A 9,189-nucleotide genomic window follows, 5' to 3' on the forward strand; every position below is an offset into this window, starting at 1 on the left:
GGCTTTCTTGAAGTCAAGATATATGACATCAATCTCTTCTCCCTTGTCCAGGTGATAGGTCACCTGGTCGTAGAAGGAAATGAGAATGGTCAAGCAAGACCTACCTGCAAAAAACCCGTGCTGGCTATCCCTCAGGATGTTGGTGTTGGCCAGTCTGTTAAGGATGGCCTCTTTCATAAACTTTTCTAAGACCTTCCCTGGGATAGAGGTCAGGTTGATGGGCCTATAGTTAGCCGGATCCACTTTTCTCCCTGTCTTGAAGATAGGCACCACATTGGCCTTCTTCATTCTAATGCATTAGAATGCAAAATTGAAGGTGACCAGAAACAGAAGCAATAAAAATAACAGAAAACCATTTATGTAGGTTAAGCCAGTGGTGCTCAGCCTACAGCCCACATGCTAGATATGGCCTGAAGAGCCATGCCATCTGGCCCATGGGGCTTCTTCCTTCACCCCTAGCTGCCAGAGCCACCACATTGGCATGGCATGCACCTACTAAGTTAAACTAGGCACCACCAGAGATAGGTACCTTCTCACTTCCACTGGTGCTGCTGTCAGATTTTTACTATTTTCAATTGCCACTGTCAACAAAAATTGGCAGTAGTCAGTAACTGGGGTGAGCAGTAGTGGTGGCAGCACTAACTCCCTGGCTGTTGACAGAGAATGTGGCCTCCCAACTGATTTGCACTTGACATTCTGGGCCTAGACTGTGATAAAAGCACAATGCAAAGATTTTCAAAGAATGAATAGAGATTTGAGGTTCCTTAATTATGGGGAATCTAAATTCAGATGCCTAAAAGGGATCTGATTTTCAGATGATGGGTCTCAGTATTTTCTGAAAAATGAGCTTCTTAAAATGTGTCAGGCTGGGCACTCAGAATCACTAGTCACTTTTGGAAGTTTTGGCTAATTCCTCCTGAGACTGCCAGGCCGCACTGGGAACAGATAATCACTGAGACCTGCTCACAAGTTTCAGCAGACTCCCTAGTTGAGAGTCCAGTTCTGTTGATGGGCTCATTTTCCAGTAAGCTGAGCAGCAATTTAAAAACAGTTCTGCTTTTGTGTGTGCTACGTGAAATGTGGAGGCTTCTTTCTTTCTCCCTCCTTCAGACCACACAACCCAAAAATATGATTTAGCGCTAAGTGAGCAGCTGAGGTTGTATAAAAAAAATTATTCTTCCTAAACAATATTTTTTCCAAAGGTCTATTGACCATCAGTTTGGTGCTAAAGCTAAAAGATTACCAAATTCATTCAGATCCATGGGGCCAAATTCAGTACAGGAATTGAGGCACTCACACATTGGTTAGTCCACCCCGAGTAGGGGAGCTACACAACAGCCAAAAAGTTACCATTCCTTATTGCCCTCTGTTGCCCACCCCGATTTGCACTTCACTAGTTTTAAGTTGTGTTCAGGGAAAAGGATTTACCTTATTAAATCCTTCCTTTTGATCTCCCTCATTTGAAGAGCACCACACTGAAATCAGAAGGTAATTAAGGTAACAATGTATATTTTGAGGGTTAAACTTCCCTGGAAATGCCGGAGATTCAGTAGTATAGATCTCAGCATTGTTGGGAGATAGCCATATACACTGCAAACACAGAGTAGATTATTTCCTGTGGGATGAAAACAAAAATCCATGAATTTGCTTTCTCCTCAGCTGGAAGGTTGTCCATTATTTTTGACAGGTGAGAGTGCTGTGAAGAGAAATGGTTAGGAAGTCTAATCTAGCCCATAATAGAGGGAGACAGAACATCTGAAAGAAACAAGCTGTTTTTTCTTTTGAATATTATTGACAATTCTGTACAAAATTACTACAGTTAAGCTACTGACCAGTAAATTTTAACAGAAATGGAACAAATGTACTACACATACGTCTTCATGGTTGTCACTCAGTGGCTATTCTTGCCACTCTGAACTTCATTTCAGCAGTACAAATAGATACGACATATTCCTACTACAGAAGGATAGCCCTCCATCAGCTGAAGTAAAGGGGGAGATCACCTTTACATGATTATAGCATAAGGGCTGTGACATATAGGCCACAGACAGATGTAACTTTTGAAGTGCTTTGAATGTGGCTGTGCTTCAAAGGCCTTCAGAACCAGAATGCTTCAGCCACAGACAGATGGACACTTTGACAGTTTTGACCTCACCATCCCTCTGGAGCACTGCATGCTCCCCCATACACTCTGCCTCCAGGTCCTGGGGTTGGAAAGGCGTGCAAGGAATCGTTATCTCTGGCCCAGAGCCAGAGAAAACAATTCCTGATATGGCTCCCTGTCTTGGAAGATTGCCAAGGATGGCTATGTGTTGCCTCACTAGAACTGAGAGACCAGAGGCCCATTACCCAGAATCAGGAGGCATGCAAATATTTTTGACTTTGTGGTAGAGCAGAAAATATGACCTGGAAGGCATTTTCTATTTGATTTTCAATTTACGGTATTCTCTTTCCTGTATTTGCTGGACAGCTTCTTAGAGGAGTGGAGAAATGGAATGGGAACTTCCTTAGTGTTCAACTTAAGCGTTAGCAATGTGAAATCTTAAAGAAAGCGCTTTGCTCCCACTGGTTGTCGAGTATTTTGTGTTAGAGCATTAGTAACCAAATAGAAGGTCTGAAAGAGTTGGACTAAAACCCCAGCCCCCTCTCAATAGCTCATGCTTCTATGATAACACTTCCAGTAGTTCTTCAGTCATTCAGGGCTTCAGCAAAAACAGGGAAATGAAAACCTATTTTCTAAAGCGAAAGACACTACAAGACTTGTTTCTACACCACACAGAAGCAAAGATATATTTGAGTCACATTTGAAAAAAAAATTGTACATTTTCATGAATCCCCTCCTCCCCCCCGTTCAGAATTTGTCTGTAACAAGCAAGTTTGATTATATGTCGCAACCAGCATCTGCTTATGTTATGACTTCCTTCTTTCTTAGAAGATAGGTCCAATTAGGGTATGTCAATCCTTTTCCTCTTTTTATTTCCAGATAACTTACATGGCTAACATGTCATAAGAGACTTATGTATATCATCATTTATAAACAGTAAAGGCTAACATCATGAGTCAACAGTTCAGAACCTGACTGTCCCCTGGGTACAAAGGAGCCTGAGTGGCACAATGGCACCAAGAATCGTCAGATCTTCCTAGCTGGAATACCTTTGGCTCCTATTTCTGGTTCATACACCCTACCTTCTTACCCATAGCCAAGATGCGGGGGAGGGGGAAGATGGCCACATCACATATGTGCTTAGGCAGTCCCCAGATGACAGGCAGCCAACAGGGGTTGTTACTAGTTTGAGTACTTTAGGAATATTATAGTGCTACTCTACTGCACATCACGGCCAGGACTAGTATTATTCCAGCCCCTGAATGACACAGCTGCAACTAGCAACTCTGTGGTCTGTCTCAGCTGCAATCAGAGGAAGCTGGGCACAGCTGAAGAGCTAGTCTGAAAGACACAGTCCAAATGTCCTCCCACATAACAGTTTAAGTATTTTATTGGGTACAACAGAAAGACACAGTCTAAATTTGTCACATACAAATATCAGATAAGCAACATATGCAAACCTTACCCTAATGTTATCTGTTTAGATGTAGAAGATATTCTCTTACATAGACTTGCATCACCAGTACATTGGGTTTCTAGGCATTACTCAGCCCTTTGGCTGTTCAAACTAGGCCTTCTTTAAAGAGCTTTTATCTGCCTGGGTTTTGTGTAGGAATTCTGGGAAATGCTGTTGATAACTCCTACACTAAATCTCACTCTTTGAGTTCATAAGCAAACACATCTGTTGTGGCTTCAGCCTGGTTCCCAAATGAACTTCTTGCCATTTCTCCCTACTACCAGCCCACACCCCCATTCTAGAACTCCTCACACAATGCATGTAAAAAGGCACTCTGGAAGTTACCCTGGCGATAATGATGTCACTGTGGTACGTCATTTTCAATGTTGTTTGCTTTAGGATGGTGCAGGCCAGCTTTATTACACACAGGGCGCATCTACATGTGCACTTAAGCATGACTAAATTTAATACCTATCAAGATAATGTGCATTAAGGAATTTTTGGCAGGTGCAGGGACTTGGCACTAAAGTTCATCCCAAATCCCAGGACTTGGCACTAAAGTTAGCCCCAAGGCCTTGCAGTCCTACCACTTTGAAAATGAGAAAGGAGTAGAAATTATACTTTTCAACATAGAAGGCACAAAAGTAGATTATCTGATGAGATTTTCAAATACATGACAACATGACAAGGACTGGGAATCTGAAGGTTTAGCATTGAACAGTAAAATGGGGGAATTTAATGTACAAGTTTTAGTAAGAGCTAATGGGTTAAGAACATCACTACAGACATAGGCACAAACAGGTAGAAAAGAATTATCAATTAATGACAAAGTGTGCCTAGTAGGATAAAACTGCTCTAGATGATACAGCTTACTACTAGCAAATAAGTAGCACTTTCCACAGTATATCTCAAAAACACACTTTACACCAGGCAAAATTAAATAACTTTGGTCAAATATAGTGATAAGGAAACCAATCACAGTAATAAAAATGACCTAAGTGATAGGGAATTTCCTAAGATGGTAGTCATGAAGAAAGTGCTCTCACAAAATCAGAACATGATTACTGGAAATAAGATTATGAACAGAATAGGAGAGAAGCAGGGAGCTACCACTCTAATAAAAGGCTACAGATAATCTTCTAAGATTATACCCTTATGTTTTGACTTTTTCAATATACTCCCATGCAATTATGCTACTACTTATACATTCTGGCCTGATATATTTTTGTAATAATTCTAATGTAAAGATTTTACATAAACAAGCACAAATTTATTCTAATAACTTTTAAACTCACAGGTCAATTATACTGGTCATACTCTGTTGAATATAGGGCATGTCTACACGTCACCCTATGTTGCTGTAATGATGCTATGGCAATGTAGGGTGATATGGGTGAACACATGACCAGCAGCTACTTCACCATAATGGTGCGCTCCCTCATTTTAGTGTGCCATTATGGCAAAGTAGCAGCGAAAACTAACTGTGCGCCATGATCACAATGCAGAAAGGGCAGTTACTGCTCTGTGTTTTAGTACTTCCTTTTGGAAGTATTAAAGGAATAGCCAAAAGGAAATATTAAAGCACAAGTGCAGTAACAACATTGCCATAGAGCATCATGTAGATGCATCCACAATGTAGTTGTAATAGAAACTGCAGTTATTTATATACTTTATATTCTACTATATTGCCAATATTTTAATACAACCAGTTCAAAACACTTAATTGAAATAAAAAGTTTGATCTGAAATGCCACATTCATAAATATTATTACCTTAATATCCAATAAAGAAATACATGACTCAAAAATATTTATGGGTAGCCTAAGTCTATTACACTTTGGGTACATCTACATGTGCTGATGCTGCACAGGTTCTGACGCTTCACAGGTTGTTTCCGTGCTCGTTGCTACTGTGCAGTAGCAGCGGCATCACATTTCATGCTTGCCAATGCTATGTCACCATAACGAAGAGACATGGCACCTCATGTAGACGTGCCCTTTGTGTCCTGAAACAACTCTTAAACAAATATGGAAAATATGAATGTCACTTTCACCATCCAACAAAGTTCAAAATCGCATTTCACAAATAGCACATTGCTACTGGGTACCAAGTAAAAAAAAAGTCTAAGGAAGTCTTCGGCGGATTGTATTAAATATTTACAGGGCAACAGGCTATTGTTCCCAGCAAATCAGAAGAAGAAAAATATGAATTCATGTTGTCACTTGAACTGAACAGAAGAGCACAAGGACCAACTACAACAGAGAACATTGCAGAACAAAGTCTAACAGATCTCTAAATTACTTGGTGTTCCTTGGTTTTTTCATCTTTTTTGATTCCCATTAAAGTTCAGACTGTGATGGGGCAAATAAACTGAGTATTCACTCTTACTAACAAGGAGGTCAGTGGGATTACTTACCTGTGTAAGCTTCTTAAAATGCCTAAATATTGGCAGCATTGCAATCTAAACTTGCATTTTGCTTTTTAGTCCTGTATCCATTTATACTCTGCTCATCAGTACAAGAAAATGAATCTATTCTTCTACACTGCACCAGGAGCTAGGAGAAATCCTGCTAGTTTTTTCTTGCTGAGGGAGGAGCTGGGGGGAGAGAAAGAAATACCAGTTATCAACTTGCTGTTAATGCAGACAGAACAGAACCCTTACTTTAGCCCAGTTCTATGATCTATGCATTTTCTAAACAGGAAGATATACAAAAAACTAGAACTCTTTGTTCCAAAATTATACCTTTTATTAGACCATCTGGAAAATGGGAAGAAAATTGTCCTTTTCTGCAAACTTTCGGGATCAAAGTCCCTAAGTCAGGCTCTGGGAAAAGTGTAGATGGTGCAAGATGGTAAAAAGTCCCCATAGGTGGAAAATAAACTTTGTTTTTGCACAGAGGGCACTGAAGTTAGAAGGCTGTCACTCTGGGTCCATGAAACTGTCTTTCTGAGCTGTGTCAGATAGCTTTTTGATGTGTTGATCAGGTAGAATTCCTTCCCTGGAGGTGCCAGATGGCAGGCAGGGAGGTAAAAAAAAACTTCCTTGCTGTTCTGCAATGACGTTTAAAATCCAAAATCTGCTAAAATTCGGCATCTTCCATGTTTCAGTGGTGTACTACCAACACAGCTACCAAGTACACCCCTAAACAAGAAGGACAATTGTACATGTGATGGGGATTTAATACTCAGGGTTTTATTTTATGGCCTCTAAATTGAAACAGTGGGTTTTTAATTGAAACCCACAATTTTAATTTTTCCATCACGTTACAGTGAGGGGCCTGATCCCTTTTTTTTTTTGTCAGAGACAGAGCCTGAGACAGGCTTCCAGTGGGTAGTCTTGGGTAAGTTGAATCAGGCTGGGTGGTGCTTCGGAGCTGCGGCAGCACCTGGCCCACTAGCAGCCCACCCGGGCAGCCCTGGGGGGCACCACTGCCATGGTGGGAAGGACCAGGGCCTCCTGCAGCTCAGGGGCCACTTGGCCCACCAGCAGCTTGCCTCTCAGCTGCAGGAGAGGCAGGCAGGCAGGCTCTGCTGAAAAAAAAAAAAAGGATTGGGTCCCTTGCCACTTAAGCCTTCAGTGGGCACCTGTTGAAAGCAGAAGCAGTGATGTAGTTTAGTTTGCAATGCTTAGCTTACAATAAACTACATCCAGATGTAGTTTAGTTTGCAATGATGCAAACTCATCTAAAACCCCCAGAACTGGTGTACGTGTAATATGTGATGCCTTTAAGCCACGCAAATGACATTTTCATTATGTGTACATTGTGACAATTGTCACGTGTACAAGTGCCTGAAGAGCTGCAGTTTATTTTGGTAGATGAAAATGTTTGAACAGAAATTGATAATTTTATCTCCAAGCCTGGATTACTGGGAGGTAACTTACAAAACAACTTTAAAAATGTCAATATGTTTTAAAACAACTTGAAGGTAAGCATGTGTTCTCTTCTAGGTTGGCTGATCTCCTCCAGTGGGCTTTAAACTAGGCTTGTTGGGGGAAGAGGGAGATGAGGGCGGAGGAAGCCTTGGACAAATAAACCAAGTGTCACCCACAAGAACAGCCCAGCCTAGACTGACGACTAGCAGAACAAATACCCAGGTAAGCAACAGGGGTCTGGGTAGTACTGAGATTAGGGGGCCAGTGCATGTATCTTCAGGAGGCCTCAAATGCCTCTACACTAATGCTCATAGTATGGGGAACAAGCAGGAGGAACTCACCCTCCTGCTAGCTAACACCGACCCAGACATAGTGGGGCTCATCGAAATGTGGTGGGACCCAACCCACGACTGGGCAGTGAATATCAAGGGCTATAGGCTGTACAGGAGGGATAGGACAGGGAGGAGAGGTGGGAGTGTGGTGCTTTATGTCAAGTGACATCCTCAACAAGTGGCACTGGGTCAGAGGAGGGGCACACTGAAGTGCTCTGGGTTTGAATACAAGGCAGTCAAGGGGAAAGAGACAACGGTGGGGATCTACTACAGACCACCCAACCAAGGGGAAGAGCTAGACCAGGAATTCTTAAGTCAGCTCATGGAGGTAGTTAGGTTAAAGGACGTGGTCATCATGGGTGACCTGAACTTTCCAGACATCTGCTGGGAAGAGTAGTCAGCCAGGTCTGACCGCTCACATAGGTTCCTAGCCAAGATACAGGACCTCCATCTAACCCAGGAGGTGCACAGCCCTACCAGTGGAGATGCCTTGTTGGATCTGGTCCCGGCTACGGGTGATGACCTAGTGAGCGGTCTGCGGGTGCTCGACCACCTGGGCGATAGTGATCATCGCCTGCTGGAATTCACCATCCAACGCAAGGTGGCAAAGGTCTGCAGCAAGGCAGCAGCCCTGGACTTCAGAAGGCCGGATTTCAGAAGGGCAGGACCAGCAGGCATGGGGGAGTCCCTGTTTCCCCGAGCACGACCAGGAGTGACTAGAAATAATGGTCACAAGCTGGCAGAGGGTAGATTTAGGCTAGCTATCAGGAGGCGCTATTTCATGGTCAGGGAGGCTAGGAACTGGAACTAACTTCCAAGAGAAGTGGTGCAGGCTCCTACCCTTTAGGGTCTTTAAGAGGAGGCTGGATGAACACCTCACCAGGGTCGTTTAACCCCAGTACTCTTTCCTGCCATGGCAAGGGGTCAGACTTGATGATCTGCTCAAGTCCCTTCCGACCCTACCAACTATGAAACAACTATGAAACTATGAATATTAACATCAGGGCAATAATCGTCTGCCTCGGTCCACTCACATTCTTTCCTAAAGGGTGTGTCTAAAGGTGCATTAGATCCAGGAACAGCTTACTTGCGAGTAAATGCTCCCAGACAAGCGTCTACATGTGCACATGTAGACATGCACGCTTACGTGTAGGCACACCCAAAAAGGAAAAAATCATTTCTTAAGCCTGCACATCAGACTCATTACAAGGCAAACTATCTTTGGCAGGATTATACATCTTATTTTTCCTAATGGTTTGTTTTTCTTGTATTTAAAATACAATTATTTTAGAGTGGTATCATAGAAGTTTTTGTTGTTTACTGCTCCAGTGTAGGTCATAGTTTCATAGTTTCTAGGGTCAGAAGGGACCTGAGCAGATCATCTAGTCTGACCCCCTGTCATGGCAGGAAAGAATACTGGGGT

Source organism: Crocodylus porosus, unplaced genomic scaffold, assembly GCF_001723895.1.
Source record: "Crocodylus porosus isolate Cpor-Errol unplaced genomic scaffold, CroPor_comp1, whole genome shotgun sequence".
Lineage (NCBI taxonomy): Eukaryota > Metazoa > Chordata > Crocodylia > Crocodylidae > Crocodylus > Crocodylus porosus.